This window comes from Scyliorhinus torazame, chromosome 20, assembly GCF_047496885.1.
Source record: "Scyliorhinus torazame isolate Kashiwa2021f chromosome 20, sScyTor2.1, whole genome shotgun sequence".
NCBI classification, from domain to species: Eukaryota; Metazoa; Chordata; class Chondrichthyes; order Carcharhiniformes; family Scyliorhinidae; genus Scyliorhinus; species Scyliorhinus torazame.
In genome coordinates, this window is record NC_092726.1 from 36,031,888 (window position 1) to 36,047,505 (window position 15,618).

The 15,618-nt window shown below is 45.8% G+C and overlaps 1 long non-coding RNA gene across 1 annotated transcript; it reads right to left on the bottom strand.

Annotated features, from left to right (window-relative positions):
• Positions 1–10,159: 10,159 nt before the first annotated feature.
• On the bottom strand, positions 10,160–11,248 carry LOC140396755 (uncharacterized). The gene is made up of 2 exons (XR_011936623.1): positions 11,064–11,248; positions 10,160–10,450 (listed from the first exon to the last, which is right to left on the bottom strand). It is a non-coding gene; the product is annotated as an uncharacterized lncRNA (long non-coding RNA).
• Between the last annotated feature and the right edge of the window lie 4,370 nt (positions 11,249–15,618).

Consider the following 15,618-nt stretch of genomic DNA (forward strand, 5'->3'; position numbering starts at 1 on the left):
CTGTTCTGTGCTGTATTTTCTATGTTCTATGTTCTGCTTGCAAGGTATTGAGACAAACTTTGTCTTCGTTCAGTACTAATGGAGACAGGCAGAAGCATGTTAAATAGTTCCGTGTAGAAACAATGGTTGCCGGTTGTACAATGCCCTTGACTGCTGAAGTGTTCTCCGACTGGAAGGGAACATTCCTGCTTGGTGATTGTCGCGCGATGTCCGTTCATTCGTTGTCACAGCGTCTGCATGGTCTCGCCAATGTACCACGCTTCGGGACATCCTTTTCTGCAGCGTATGGGGTAGACAACGTTGGCCGAGTCGCCGAGTATGTACCGCGTACCTGGTGGGTGGTGTTCTCACGTGTAATGGTGGTATCCATGTTGATGATCTGACACGTCCTGCAGAGATTGCCATGGCAGGGTTGTGTGGCGTCGTGGTCACTGTTCTGTAGGCTGGGTAGTTTGCTTCAAACAATGGTTTGTTTGAAGTTGCGCGGTTGTTTGAAGGCATTTCAAAGACAAGCAGAGAAACAGAAATCATAATAATAATCGCTTATTGTCACAAGTAGGCTTCAATGAAGCTGCTGTAAAAAGCCCTCAGTCGCCACATTCCGGTGCCTGTTGAAACATCAATGTATAAAGAATGAAAATTCCAGCTTCCAGTTGAGAAGTCAAAACAAAGGCACCAGAACGTGGGAAAATAAACATTTTCAAGTTTGAACTCAATGTGATGCTAACATTTCTGCCAACTCTTCCGAACCTAGAGGAAATGGACTTGAGGACATTTTTCAGTTCACTTGAGAAGATAGCAAAGCAAATTGAATGGCAAAGATAAACCTGGACATTGGTCTTACAGACTCATTTGGATGAGGAGCACGTGAGGTATTTGGCCTGGATGGTTAAGAAACACCTGGTGAATACCATTCAATAACAAAAAACGCGATTCTGAGTGCGTGAGTTGTTTCCGCAGATGTAAAGTCAGTAATTTCGAAATGTAAGAACACACTCGAGAACGACATACTGAGTTGAAGAGAGTAACGTACACCATTTTGTCTCATGAATCCTGGAAATAAAGATAGTGGCAATAAAGAGAAACTGTTTGATAAGTCATTATCATGGATGAAGTTAAAAAGTCGTTCCCTTTGTGGGGATAAGAATGGGTTAATGTAGCTGGGAGAGCGGATGATAATGATAGATTGATTGATTAATGATTGATTAATTGATTGATTGTCACATGTACCAAAGTACAGTGAAAAGTATTTATCTGCCGCAAAGGAAACATACACAGTCCGTACATAGTAGGCAAGAAAGAGTAGTTGACAGGTACAGTGAATACGAAGAAGTACACAATACATCGACAAATAAATAATTAGTTACAGTATGGAACAAGGGGCCAATACCAAAGCATATACAACAGAAGCAAGACCAGCATACGGTATCGTGAATAGTGTTCTTACAGGGAACAGATCAGTCCGAGGGGGAGTCGTTGAGGAGTCTAGTAGCTGTGGGGAAGAAACTGTTCCTATGTCTTGTTGTGCGGGTCTTCAGATTTCTGTATCTTCTGCCTGATGGAAGAGTCTGGAAAAAGACAATGCCTGGGTCGAAGGGGTCTCTGATCATGCTGCCTGCCTTCCTGAGGCAGCGGGACTCATATACAGAAACAATGTGGGGGTGGCAAACTTGTGTGATGCGTTGGGTTGAGTTCACCACATTCTGCAGTTTCTTGCGATCTTGGGCCGAGCAGTTGCCATACCAAGCTGTGATGCAGCCGGATAGGATGCTCTCTATCGCACATCTGCAGAGGTGTATGAGAGTCAATGCAGACATGCCGAATTTATTGAGCTTCCGTAGGGAGTTGTTGTTGGGCTTTCTTCACTGTTGCATCAACGTGAGTGGACCAGGGCAGACTGTTGGTAATGGTGACCCCCAGGAACGTAAAGCTATCGAGCATCTTCACTTCGGAGCCATTGATGCAGACGTGAGTGTGTGTCGTGCTCCGCTTCTTGAAGTCGATGATCAGTTCATTGGTTTTGCTGACATTTAGAGAGAGGTTGTTTTTGGTACACCATGCAACCAAGTGATCTATCTCCCTTCTCTAGTCTGATTCGTCGTTGTTTGAGATACGGCCTCTACAGTCGTATCATCCACACATGTATGGATCGAATTGGAGTTAAATCTTGCCCCACAGTCGTGTGTGCACAGGGAGTACAGTGAAGGACTGAGCACACATCCATGCGGGGCCCCGGTATTGAGGACTGTGGCGGATGAGGTACTGTTACCTATCCTGACAGATTGCGGTCTGTTGGTGAGGAAGTCAAGGATCCAGCTGCACAGGGAGGGGTCAAATGCAAGGTTGCAGAGTTTGGTTATTAGTCTTGTTGGGATAATGGTGTTGAAGGCGGAGCTGTAGTCAATGAACAGCAGAGGACGTAGGTGTCCTTGTCGAGGTGTTCGAGGTACATGAAGTGGTAAATGTGCAACACCTTAACTTCGTCACCGGTTTCGGTCCTAGAAGTATAGACATTGTAAAGGGGAACAGCGGTACGTGGTCAAGGAAGAGAAGGGACATCTGGGAATTTTCAAGACGTTTTTGCTCAGATTACGAAATAAGGAAGCGAGACACTGAAGATGTACGAGGTACGCCGATATGTACATTTTAATCAGCTGGGACACAGAAATTCAATGTGTTGGGGAATGCAAGTGAGATTGTGACAGCGATTGTAACAGGTAAAACAGCCCCATGCCTTTGTTACCGTGGAAAACAAAGAATTGGGAAACCTGAAGAATTCGAAATGTGTTTGCACACTACCAAAATGAATGTTAAAATGGAGGTTGCAGAGATATATCGAGACAGGCCCTCTTCCAGGCCCTATGCTGCTCTTGCTTCTAACGTTTTGACGGTAAAGCTGCCTTCCTATCTGCGTGTGGTGTATCTACAACACGTGAACAGGAGTGATACAATATATTAGCTCACAAACATGTTCTTAAAGGGAGTTAATGACGAGTCTCTAATACTGGCTCAGATAGCCACGCCTATATCTCAGATATCATCGAGTATGTTTCGTGCACAATTTACCTCGTCTTCTCTGACTGTGCAAGATCTCCATGTGTGATCATAGAACATAGAACTGTACAGCAGAGTACAGGTCCTTCGGCCCACGATGTTGTGCCGAACTAGTCTGAAACTAAGATCAAATCAACCTACTCCCAATCATTTAATGCACTCCACATGGATATCCAATAACCGCTTAAAAGTTCCTAAAATATCCGATTCCACTACCATAGTTGGGAGTGCGATCCACGCCCCAACAACTCTCTGAGTCAAGAACCTACCTATGTCATCCCTCCTATACCTTCCACCATGAACCTTATAGTTATGCCCCCTTGTAACAGCTATATCCACCAGAGGGAAAAGACGCTGAAGGTCCACACTATCTATCTCTCTCATCATCTTCTACACCTCAGTTAAGTCACCTCTCATCCTCCTTCGCTATTATAGGAAAAGCCCTAGCTCCCTCAACCTTTCCTCAGAAGACCTACCCTCCAAACAAGGCAGCATCCTAATGAATCTCCTTTGCACCCTTTCCAATTTTTCCATACCCTTCCTATAATGAGGTGACCAGAACTGCACACAATACTCCAAATGTGGTCTAACCAAGGTCTTGTACAGTTGCAGCATCACCTCCCGGCTCTGAAACTCAATCCCCCTGTTAATAAATGCGAACACAGTATAGGCTTTCTTCACGGCTCTATCTATTTCGGTGGCAACTTTCAGAGATCCATGAACTCCGAGATCTCTCTGCTCCTCCACATTCTTCAGAACCCTGCCGTTAACCCTGTAATCCGCATTCAAATTTGTCCTACCAAAATGAATCATCTCACACTTATCAGGGGTACAGATTCAGAACAGAGGGAAAAAAAGCCAACATAAGTGTACTTTACCTGAATGCTCGTAGTATTCGGAATAAGGTAAATGAGTTGATGGCACAAATCATGGTGAATGACTGATTTAGTGGCCATTACTGAAACATGGTTAAAGTATGGTCACGACTGGGAGTTAAATATCTGAGGGTATCAAACTTTTCGGGACTGAGTGGATGGTAAGGGAGGTGCTGCAGCTCTGTTATTTAAAGATGACATCCGGGCAACAGTAAGGGATGACATCGGTGCTATGGATGATAAGGTTGAATCCATTTGGGTGGAAATCAGGAATAGTAAGGCGAAAATGTCACTGATAGGAGTAATCTATAGGCCACCAAATAGTAACATTATGGTGGGGCAGGCAATAAACAAAGAAATAACAGATGCATGTAGAAATGGTGCAGCAGTTATCATGGGGGATTTTAATCTACATGTTGATTGGTTTAACAAGGTCGGTCAAGGCAGCCTTGAGGAGGAGTTTATAGAATGTATCCGCGATAGTTTCCTAGAACAGTATGTAATGGAACCTACGAGGGAACAAGCGGTCCTAGATCTGGTCCTGTGTAATGAGACAGGATTGATTCAGGATCTCATAGTTCGGGATCCTCTCGGAAGGAGCGATCACAATAAGATGGAATTTAAAATACAGATGGAGGGTGAGAAGGTAAAATCAAGCACTAGTGTCTTGTGCTTAAACAAAGGAGATTACAATGGGATGAGAGAAGAACTAGCTAAGGTAGATTGGGAGCAAATACTTTATAGTGAAACAGTTGAGGAACAGTGGAGAACCTTCCAAGTGATTTTTCACAGTGCTCAGCAAAGGTTTATACCAACAAAAAGGAAGGACGGTAAAAAGGGAAAATCGACCGTGGATATCTAAGGAAATAAGGGAGAGTATCAAATTGAAGGAAAAAAACATACAAAGTAGCAAAGATCAGTAGGAGACTAGAGGACTGGGAAATCTTTAGGGAGCAACAGAAAGCCACGAAAAAAGCTATAAAGAAGAGTAAGATAGATTATGAGAGTAAACTTGCTCTGAATATAAAAACAGATAGTAAAAGTTGCTACAAATACATAAAACAAAAAAGAGTGGCTGAGGTAAATATTGGTCCTTTAGAGGTTGAGAAGGGAGATTTAATAATGGGAGATGAGGAAATGGCTGAGGAACTGAACAGGTTTTTTGGGTCGGTCTTATCAGTGGAAGATACAAATAACATGCCAGTGACTGATGGAAATGAGGGTATGACAGGTGAGGACCTTGAGAGGATTGTTATCACCAAGGAGGTAGTGATGGCCAAGGTAATGGGGCTAAAGGTAGACAAGTCTCCTGGACCTGATGGAATGCATCCCAGAGTGCTATAAGAGTTGGCTAGGAAAATTGCAAATGCAGTAGTGATAATTTACCAAAATTCACTAGACTCTGGGGTGGTCCCGGCGGGTTGGAAATTAGCAAACGTGACACCACTGTTTAAAAAAGGAAGTAGGCAGAAAGCGGGTAATTATAGGCCAGTGAGGTTAACTTCGGTAGGAGGGAAGATGCTGGAATCTGTCATCAAGGAAGAAATAGCGACGCATCTGGATGGAAATTCTCCCATTGGGCAGACGCAGCATGAGTTCATAAAGGGCAGGTCGTGCCTAACTAATTTAGTGGAATTTTTTGAGGACGTAAGCAGTGGGGTAGATAACGGGGAGCCAATGGATGTGGTATATCTGGATTTCCAGAAAGCCTTTGACAAGTTGCCACACAAAAGGTTGTTGCATAACATAAATATGCATGGCATTAAGGGGAAAGTAGTAGCATGGATAGAGGATTGGTTAATTAATAGAAAGCAAAGAGTGAGGATTAATGGGTGTTTCTCTGGTTGGCAATCAGTAGCTAGTGGTGTCCCTCAGGGATCAGTGTTGGGCCCAGAACTGTTCACAATTTACATCGTTGATTTGGAGTTGGGGACCAAGGGCAATGCGTCCAAGTTTGCAGACGACACTAAGATAAGTGGTAAAGCAAAAAGTGCAGAGGATACTGGAAGTCTGCAGAGGGATTTGGATAGGCTAAATGAATGGGCTAGGGTCTGGCAGATGGAATACAATGTTGACAAATGTGAGGTTATCCACTTTGGTAGGAATAACAGCAAAAGGGAGTATTATTTAAATGATAAAATATTAAAACATTCTGCTGTGCAGAGAGACCTGGGTGTGCTGGTGCATGAGTCGCAAAACGTTGGTTTACAGGTGCAACAGGTGATTAAGAAGGCAAATGGAATTTTGTCCTTCATTGCTAGAGGGATGGAGTTTAAGACTAGGGACGTTCTGCTGCAATTGTATAAGGTGTTAGTGAGGCCACACCTGGAGTACTGTGTTCAGTTTTGGTCTCCTTACTTGAGAAAGGACGTACTGGCACTGGAGGGTGTGCAGAGGAGATTCACTAGGTTAATCCCAAATCTGAAGGGGTTGGATTACGTGGAGAGGTTGAGTAGACTGGGACTGTATCGTTGGAATTTAGAAGGATGAGGGGGGATCTTATAGAAACATATAAGATTATGAAGGGAATAGAAAGGATAGATGCGGACAGGTTGTTTCCACTGGCGGGTGAAAGCAGAACTAGGGGGCATAGCCTCAAAATAAGGGGAAGTAGATTTAGGACTGAGTTTAGGAGGAACCTCTTCACCCAAAGGATTGTGAATCTATGGAATTCCTTGCTCAGTGAAGCAGTCGAGGCTCCTTCATTAAAACGTTTTTAAGATAAAGATAGATAGTTTTTTGAAGAATAAGGGGATTAAAGGTTATGGTGTTCGGGCCGGAAAGTGCTGAGTCCACAAAAGATCAGACATGATCTCATTGAATGGTGGAGCAGGTTCGAGGGGCCAGATGGCCTACTCCTGCTCCTAGTTCTTATGTTCTCATGTTCTTATGTAAACTCCATCTGTCACTTTTCAGCCCAGCTCTGCATCCTATCAATATCTCTTTGCAGCCTACAACAGCCCTCCACATTATCCACTCATACGCCAATCTTGGTGTGAGCAGCAAATATACTAACCCAACCTTCAACTCCATCAGCACGGCAGCACGGTAGCATTGTGGATAGCACAATTGCTTCACAGCTCCAGGGTCCCAGGTTCGATTCCGGCTTGGCTCACTATCTGTGCAGAGTCTGCACATACTCCCCGTGTCTGCGTGGGTTTCCTCCGGGTGCTCCGGTTTCCTCCCACAGTCCAAAGATGTGCAGGTTAGGTGGATTGGCCATGATAAAATTGCCCTTAGTGTCCAAAATTGACCTTCGTGTCCAAAATTGCCCTTCGTGTCCAAAATTGCCCTTAGTGTTGGGTGGGGTTACTGGGTTATGGGGATAGCGTGGAGGCTCTTTCTAAGAGCCGGTGCAGACTCGATGGGCCGAATGGCCTCCTGCTGCACTGCAAATTCTATGAAATTCTATTAAATCGTCCAAGTCATTGATTAAAATCACAAATAGCAGAGGACCCAGCACTGATCCTTGTGGTACACCGCTGGTGACTGGGCTCCAGGATGAAAATTTACCATCTATCACCACCCTCCGTCTTCTATGTGAAAGCCAGTTACTGATCCAATCCGCCAAATTTCCCTCTATGCCATGCCTCCTTACTTTCTGCACGGGCCGACCATGGGGTACATTATCAAACGCCTCACTAAAATTCATATATACGACATCAACTGCGCAACTTTCATCTATGTACTTAGTTACCGCCTCAAAGAAACAATCAAACTTGTGAGGCAAGACATAGCCCTCACAAATCCATGCTGACTATCCTGGATTAAGCTGTATCTTTCCAAATTATCAGAAATCCTATCCCTCAGGACCCTTTCCAATAACTGATCAATGACCGAAGTGAGACTAACCGGCCTATAATTCCCAGGGTAAAACCTATTCCCTTTCTTGAACAAGGGGACAACATTCGCCTCTCTCCAGTCTTCTGACACCATTCCTGTAGACAGTGAAGACATAAAGATCAAAGCCAATGTCTCTGCAATCTCATACCTCGCCTCCCAAATAATCCGTGGATATATCCCATCAGGCCCAGGGGACTTATCTATCCTCAGACTTCTCAAAATTTCTAACGCATCTTCCTTCCGAATATCTATCTCCTGCAGCCTACCAGCCTGTATCGCACTATCCTCAACAGCATGACCACTCTTTGTGAACACTGAAGTAAAGTATTCATTTATGTCCTCTCCTATATCTTCAGACTCCATGCACACGTTCCCACTACTGTGATTGAGCGGCACTAACTTCACCTTGGTCATTCTTTTATTCCTCACATAAGTGTAAAAAGTCTTGGCGTTTTCCTTGATCCTACCCGCCAAGGACTTCTAATGCCGCCTCCTAGCTCTCCTAAGCCGTTTCTTGAGCTCCTTCCTTGTTATCTTGTATCCCTCAAGTGCCCTAACTGAACATTGTTTTCTCATCCTTACATAAGCCCCCTTCTTCCTGTTGACAAGACATTCAACCTCTTTTGTAAACCATGGTTACCTCACTCGACCATTTCCTCCCTGCCTGACAGGGACATACGTATGAAGAAGAAGCAGAATTTGCTCCTTGAACAAGCTCCACATCTCAATTGTGCCTATCCCTGACAGTTCCTGTTTCTATCTTATGCTCCCGAACTCTTGCCTAATCGCATCGTGATTACCCTTCCCCAGTTATAATCATTGCACTGCCGTATGTTCCTATCCCTCTACATTGCTACAGTGAAAGTCACAGAATTGTGGTTACTATCGCCAAAGTGCTCACCCACAACCAAATCTAACACTTGGCCCGGTTTATTACCCAGTACCAAATCCATTGTGGCCCCGCCATTTGTCTATCCACATATTGCGTGAGGAAACCCTCCTGCACGCACTGGATATAAACAACCCCATCCAAACTATTCGAATTATAGTGGTTCCAATCAAAACTTGGAAAGATAAAGTCACCCATGACAACTACCCTGTGACCAACGCACCTATCTAAAATCTGCATTGCAATCTTTTCCTCCACATCTCTGTTACTGTTTGGGGGGTTATAGAAAACTCCTAACAAAGTGGCCGCTCCTTTCCTGTTTTTAACTTCAGCCCACTGTAACTCGGTGGACAATCCTCCTCAAACTGCCTTTCTGCAGCCATTATACTATCCTTGATTAACAATGCTACTCCTCCTCCTCTTTTACCTCCTTCAATAATCTTGCTGAAGCATTTTAACCCCGGAACCTCCAACAACCATTCCTGCCCCTGTTCGATCCACGTCACCGTTATGGCCACGGCATCGTAGTCCCAGATACCAATCCATGCTTCAAGCTCACCAATATTATTCCTGATTCTCCTCGCATTGAAATAGACACACTTCAAACGACCTTCATGCCAGCATGTCCAATCTTGAGACTTTGGTATCTTCCTCAGTACTGCAGTAGCCTCAGCTTCCTGAACTCGAACAACGCTATCTGCTGGACTACAAATCAATTTTACATCCCCCTGCCAAATTAGTTTAACCGCCCCACCCCCCACCCCCCAAAAAAAAGAGCTGTAGCAAATTTCCCTCACAGGATATTGGTGCCCCTCTGGTTCTGGTGCAACCCGTTCTGTTTGTACAGATCCCACCTTCCCCAGAATGTGCTCCAATTATCCAAGTAACTGAAACCCTCCCTCCTACACCATCCGTGTAGCCACGTGTTTATCTGCACTCTCTCCCTGTTCCTCACTTCGCTAGAATTCTGGCTGCAAACCAGAGATGACAACACGGTCTGTCCAGGCTCCCAGCTTCCACCCTAGCTCCCTGAATTCCCGTTTTACATCCCCGTCCCTTTTCCTACCTATGTCGTTGGTACCGATGTGTACCACGACTTGTGGCTGCTCCCCCTCAAGGATCCTGAAAACACGATCAGAGACGTCACGGACCTTGGCAGCCGGGAGGCAACACACCAACCGTGAACCTCTATCGTTGCCACAGAACCGCCTCTCTGTACCTCTAGTATAGAGTCTCCAATAACTAATGCTCTCCTGCTCTCCCCCTCCCCTTCTGAGCCACGGGGACAGACTTAGTGCCAGAGACCTGGTCACCGCGGCATGAGCTAAGAGCCATCAGATTGTCGACAATCTAGGACATGCGCATTTTTAATGTCCTTAAACAAATATTCGGGGCTTTGGAAGACTTGCTGAAGTAGAATCTTTGTCAGAATTCCTTAATTTCCCTGCCCGATTCACTGCCTAACAGTTGGTGCCCGAACTGAAAGAAGACACTGAAATGGTGTTGTCTTGTTTAATTGTGACGACAGACCATTGTTGACATTGGATCAGAAAGGCTCAGAGTAGGACACCTGAACAATCAAATGCAGATGCTTTGGAGGCACCATAGGTTTCCGACTGCTGTTTGAGGCTTGTGTTGGTTGGAGTGCGAAACTAGAGGACCTTCTCCTCCACCAGTCTGCAACAGAATAAGTCACGAATACAAAGTGCATCAAAAATAACTTCGTTTGGTTCACAGTTCTGAAAGCGACATTTGGTGTTTGGGAGGACACACCATATGGAACGCATTTCTGAAATCAGGAATGGAGAAGAAAATTATTGATAACACTGTGCACAGAGGGGCAGCGAATAAACAGAAAACAAATAAACACATTTACAACGTTATGGGGAATGACTCTGGGCAGCGAAAGATTTCTGAACTCCGACAATGGCAATGGGATTACAAAGGCCATCCCCGGCTCCGATTCATAACTGTTACTTATTTGATCAGGAAAGAAACCGGAGAGGTTTGTTTTAGTTTCGATGATATTTGTGAAAGATCTGCACAGATTTACAGGCCGTTTATCGACGTGCATTTTCACTAGGAAAACGTTCTTTGGAGATAAAGCGGGACTTCAGTCATGGGATTCTGTCCCGGGGTATAGACGCCAACACTGAACGCAACACATCTTGGATATCTGGCACCAGTAATCAAGACCATGAACATCGAAGTGTTTTGGACTCATGGGTTGTTCAGTTTTTATCATGTCTTACTACTGGACAATTATCTTATTTCTCAGGAGGTCACTGACCAATCAGAAGCTTCACATATGGGCGTGATTCCCAACATCAACTTCCTTGCGATTTACAATCTCAATCTGCAATGAGCAAACAGGAAAGATGCAAATAAAAACGCAAAATAACCTGTATTCCGATCACGGTATCGACCTCGAGAAGCATTTGACTCGGCCAGCAGCCGGCAGACAAGGATCAAAGACAGAAGTTTCATTATCCCCCACTGAATTTCACTCGTTCCGACCGCGACAGTGAAGCGTTCTGAGTGCAGACTGGGACAATCTGCAGTTTTAATACACGTGGGCGCCTCTTCCTGAACAGAACCTCCTTAACAGTTTGTTCTTTTCTTTGTGATGAGTGATCCATTACTCCTTTCACTCATTTAGCCTTGCTCTCTCTTGCACGTATGTGATTCGGTCGGACTCCAGTACGACACATCTTAAATGAGATGCCAAGTTGCACCAGAACAGGGTTTTTACAATATCGTCATTGCACTGTTAATGTAAGCCTACTTGTGACAATAAAGATTATTATATTACAGAACAGAACATTTCTAGGATAAACTAGAATTATAGAAAAAAGATCCCGGGCTGGATTGAAAGGCAAAAATAACAGTTGTGGTAATAATAAATCAAATAATAAAAGTGACAAATCTAAAGCGCAGATGAAACAGCAGAGGCTCTACTGTTAAAATAAGCAATACATTGGTATTGGTGTGGTTACAAAATCCGTCATCATTCCTGGATTATTTAAAAATAAATTTAGAGTACCCAATTCATTTTTTCCAATTCAGGGGCATTTAGCGTGACCAATCCACCTACCCTGCGCATCTTTGGGTTGTGGGGGCGAAACCCACGCAAACACGGGGAGAATGTGCAAACGCCACATGGACAGTGACCCAGAGCCGGGATCGAACCTGGGACCTCGGCACCGTGAGGTTGCAGTGCTAACCACTGAGCCACCGTGATGCCCGGATCGCTCATGGATAAACCCTCATCAAGGCAACACGGTAGCACAGTGGATTGCACTGTGGCGTCACAGCGCCAGGGTCCCAGGTTCGATTCCCTGCTGGGTGACTGTCTGTGCGGAGTCTGCATTTTCTCCCCGTGTCTGCGTGGGTTTCCTCCGGGTGCTCCGGTTTCCTCCCACAGTCCAAAGATGTGCAGGCTAGGTGGATTGGCCATGATAAATTGCCCCTTCGTGTCAAAAGCAAAAGGTTAGGTGGGGTTAAAGCGATAGGAGTAGGGATGTGAGCTAAAGTGGGGTGCTGTTTCCAAGGGCCGGCGCAGGCCCGATAGGCCGAATGGCCTCCTTATGCTCTGTAAATTCTACGATCTGCAAAAAGTCGGAGCTGCCAAACAATTCTTGAACAAATCGACTGATCTGAAAAGTATAGGCCGGTAAGGACAATAAATGTCATTGGATACCGGCAGGAAGACAACATTTTAGATTGAGACCACTGGATAATTATTAAATCCTAATATGCTCAACAATGGTCCATTTGGTGTGAGAAATGACAACCGTTTTTGATAAATGTCGTCGAATTCTTTCTTAATGTAACAGACGGAGGGAAAAAGAGGGGAACAGGAAGCACTTTTCAATTCGGAATAATATAGTGTGGACTAAAGACAGAACACAAGGTAAGGATTCGCCTAAGGGTTAATATGGTAACGTGAACCCCGATTGGCCAGCTCACTGTTGACCTATATATCTGATAAATACGCTGTAATCTAATGGAGTATTGTAATTTCTGGAATGACATACACAGCAGCGCGGAGTCATAACCTCAGTTTAATGATCAATAGTGATCACTAACATGAATAAAGAAGCTGCTGCATTTTGCTTTGCCGTTCATAATATAGAGGGACAGGAGCGAATGTTCCAGAAGGAAGAGTTAATCAATAGAATCCCGACAGCGCTTTCATGCCATCGAGTCTGCACGACCCTCTGAAAGAGCAGCCCACCTAGGCCCACTCACCCTCCCTACCCCCTAACATCACGCAACGCACATATTTTTGGACACGAGGGGATAAGTTAAGCAGATCAATCCACCTAACCATTGGATTGTAGGAGCATGCGGAGGATAGGCACGCAGACACGGCGAGAAGGTGCAAACTCCCCCCAGACCATCACAGACAAGGCCGGACTTGAGACCATGAGGCAGCAGTGATAACCATTGTGCCTTCGTGCGCCCCAGAACCTGCAGGAGATAGAGATGGCTAAGGTGAGTTGACAAGTCGAATTGTTGCCTTTGGATGCAAGAACATCGTGTAGAAATATTGTAGAAGTAAATGGAAGCTGAATATTCGACTATACAGATGAATATGGGTTTATTCGTAATTGAAGCACTCAGAAAATATAAATCTGCAGATGACCATTCCTGCCGAGTTGATTCTGATTATTTCTGTGCTACAAGAGGTGCCCAGGTAGTTCCTGAGACCACATCTGGAACGCGGGATCCGTTTTCGGACCAATATTTCTGCAGTGATATTTTTGCATTCCGACAAACTCCCAGAACATTCCGTGGGTTGATCGCTGAAGGGAATTGGTACTCCTCTTAAAAAATATTTTACCAACTTTAAAACGTTAAATTCAATGGAATTTAAATTCTGGAAATGGGAACTGATTGAAATCAAATAGATTTTGGATGAGTTTGATATGGCTACTGTGGAGAGGTGAATTTCGCTCATGGCCGATTCTAGAACTGGAAGCATGGTTTTCGGATCAACTGTCGCCAAATGTTCAGAAGGGATTCTTCTTGTTTCTACTGTGAATTATTCAGCAAGACAAACAACAAAGACCAAAGAAAAGAACAGCACAGCAACAGGCCCCTCCACCCTGCAAGCCGACTCCGACCAGGCTGCCCGTCTAAACTAAAATCTTCCACAATTCCTGGGTCCGTATCCCTCTATTCCCATCCTATTCATGTATTTGTCAAGACGCCCCTTAAACGTCACTATCATCCCTGCTTCCACCACCTCCTCCGGCAGCGAGTTCCAGCCACGCACTACCCTCTCTGTAAAAAACTTACCTCGTGCATGGCCTCTAAACCTTGCCCCTCGCACTTTAAACCTATGCCCATATTAATTGACCCCTCTACCCTGGGAAAAAGCCTCTGACTTTCCACTCTGTCTATGCCACTCATGATTTTGTAGACCTCTATCAGATGGCCCCCCAACCTCATTCGTTCCAGTGAGAACAAACTAAGCTTATTCAACCGCTCCTCATAGCTAATGCCCTCCATACCAGGCAGAATCTTGGTAAATTTCTTCTGCACCCGCTCTAAAGCCTCCACATCCTTCCAGTAGTGTGGCGACCGGAATTGAACATTATACTCCAAGTGTGGCCTAACTAAGGTTCTATACAGCTGCAACATGACTTGCCAATTCTTATACTCAATGCCCCGGCCAATGAAGGCATGCATGGCTTATGACTTCTTGACTACCTTCTCCACCTGTGTTGCCTCTTTCAGTGACCTGTGGACCTGTACACCTAGATCTCTCTGACTTCCAATACTCTTGAGGGTTCTACCATTCACTGTATATTCCCTACCTGCATTAGACCTTCCAAAATGCATTACCTCACATTTGTCGGGATTAAACTCCATCTGCCATCTCTCCGCCCAAGTCTCCAAACAATCTAAATCCTGCTGTATCCTCTGACAGTCCTCATCGCTATCCGCAATTCCACCAACCTTTGTGTCGTCTGCAAAATTATTAATCAGACAAGTGACACCTGGCACTGGCTGCGGTCGGGTCCACATGACGTCTCAGGAGACTGAGCAATGAATGCAATCAAGATTGAGTTAGCAGACATGTGATATTGAAAGGTAGGGGGCTGGATTATCCGATTCCAGTGCTGACGCCGGCGTGGAAACTGTGATGTTTTACATCAGGAAAGACGGCGCAACAGCTGCACCGATTCAGCAACTCAGAATAGGCCAGCACCATCGCCACGTGGAACGCAACCGGTTCCAAGCGAAATGGAGCTGGATTCGCCTAGTACGAAATTGGCCATCATGAGGCTCACACGCCGCATCCGCAGCCGCACTTAAACGATCCTCCCCACCCCACCACCCCCACCCCGCCCTGCGGACAACCCCCCCTCTCCCCGCCACACACACACACACACACACACACACTGTCAACAACATGACCTGAAGCAGAGCAGCCCCAAGGTTCAGGGACGCTGAGCTGAACACCCTCCTGGATGCCTTGGAGGGGAGGCGGATGACCCTGTACCCTGGCAGAGAGGAAGGCGGCAGGCACCGTCATTCCCTGTGCCTGGGCGTGGCTGAGGCGGTCAACCCCGTAGGCAACCTCTGCCGGCCTTGCCAGCAGTGCTGGGAGAGACTACACGACGTCCTCAAGTAGGCCATGGTGAGTAGGCAGCGCTGTGCCCCTGGCAGTAACTCCGGCCTCTCACCGCCCGGGGAATGCTGAACTCCCACCCTGCCCCAGATGCTGGTGCCCATGCCCACGGCAACGGCCGGGTGCCCTCATCTACACAACCACTGGACTACATGCTCAGGACTGTCTAACAGTGTCATTGTTTGTGCCCCCCACGAGGTAAAGTCTTCACACAACCGCCGGGAGCGTGAGAAGACCGGAGAGGGACCACCAGACCTGCGGCCCCTCATCATGCCCGACCAGTGGGCAGTGGTCGTGGTCGGCAGTCCGGAGGA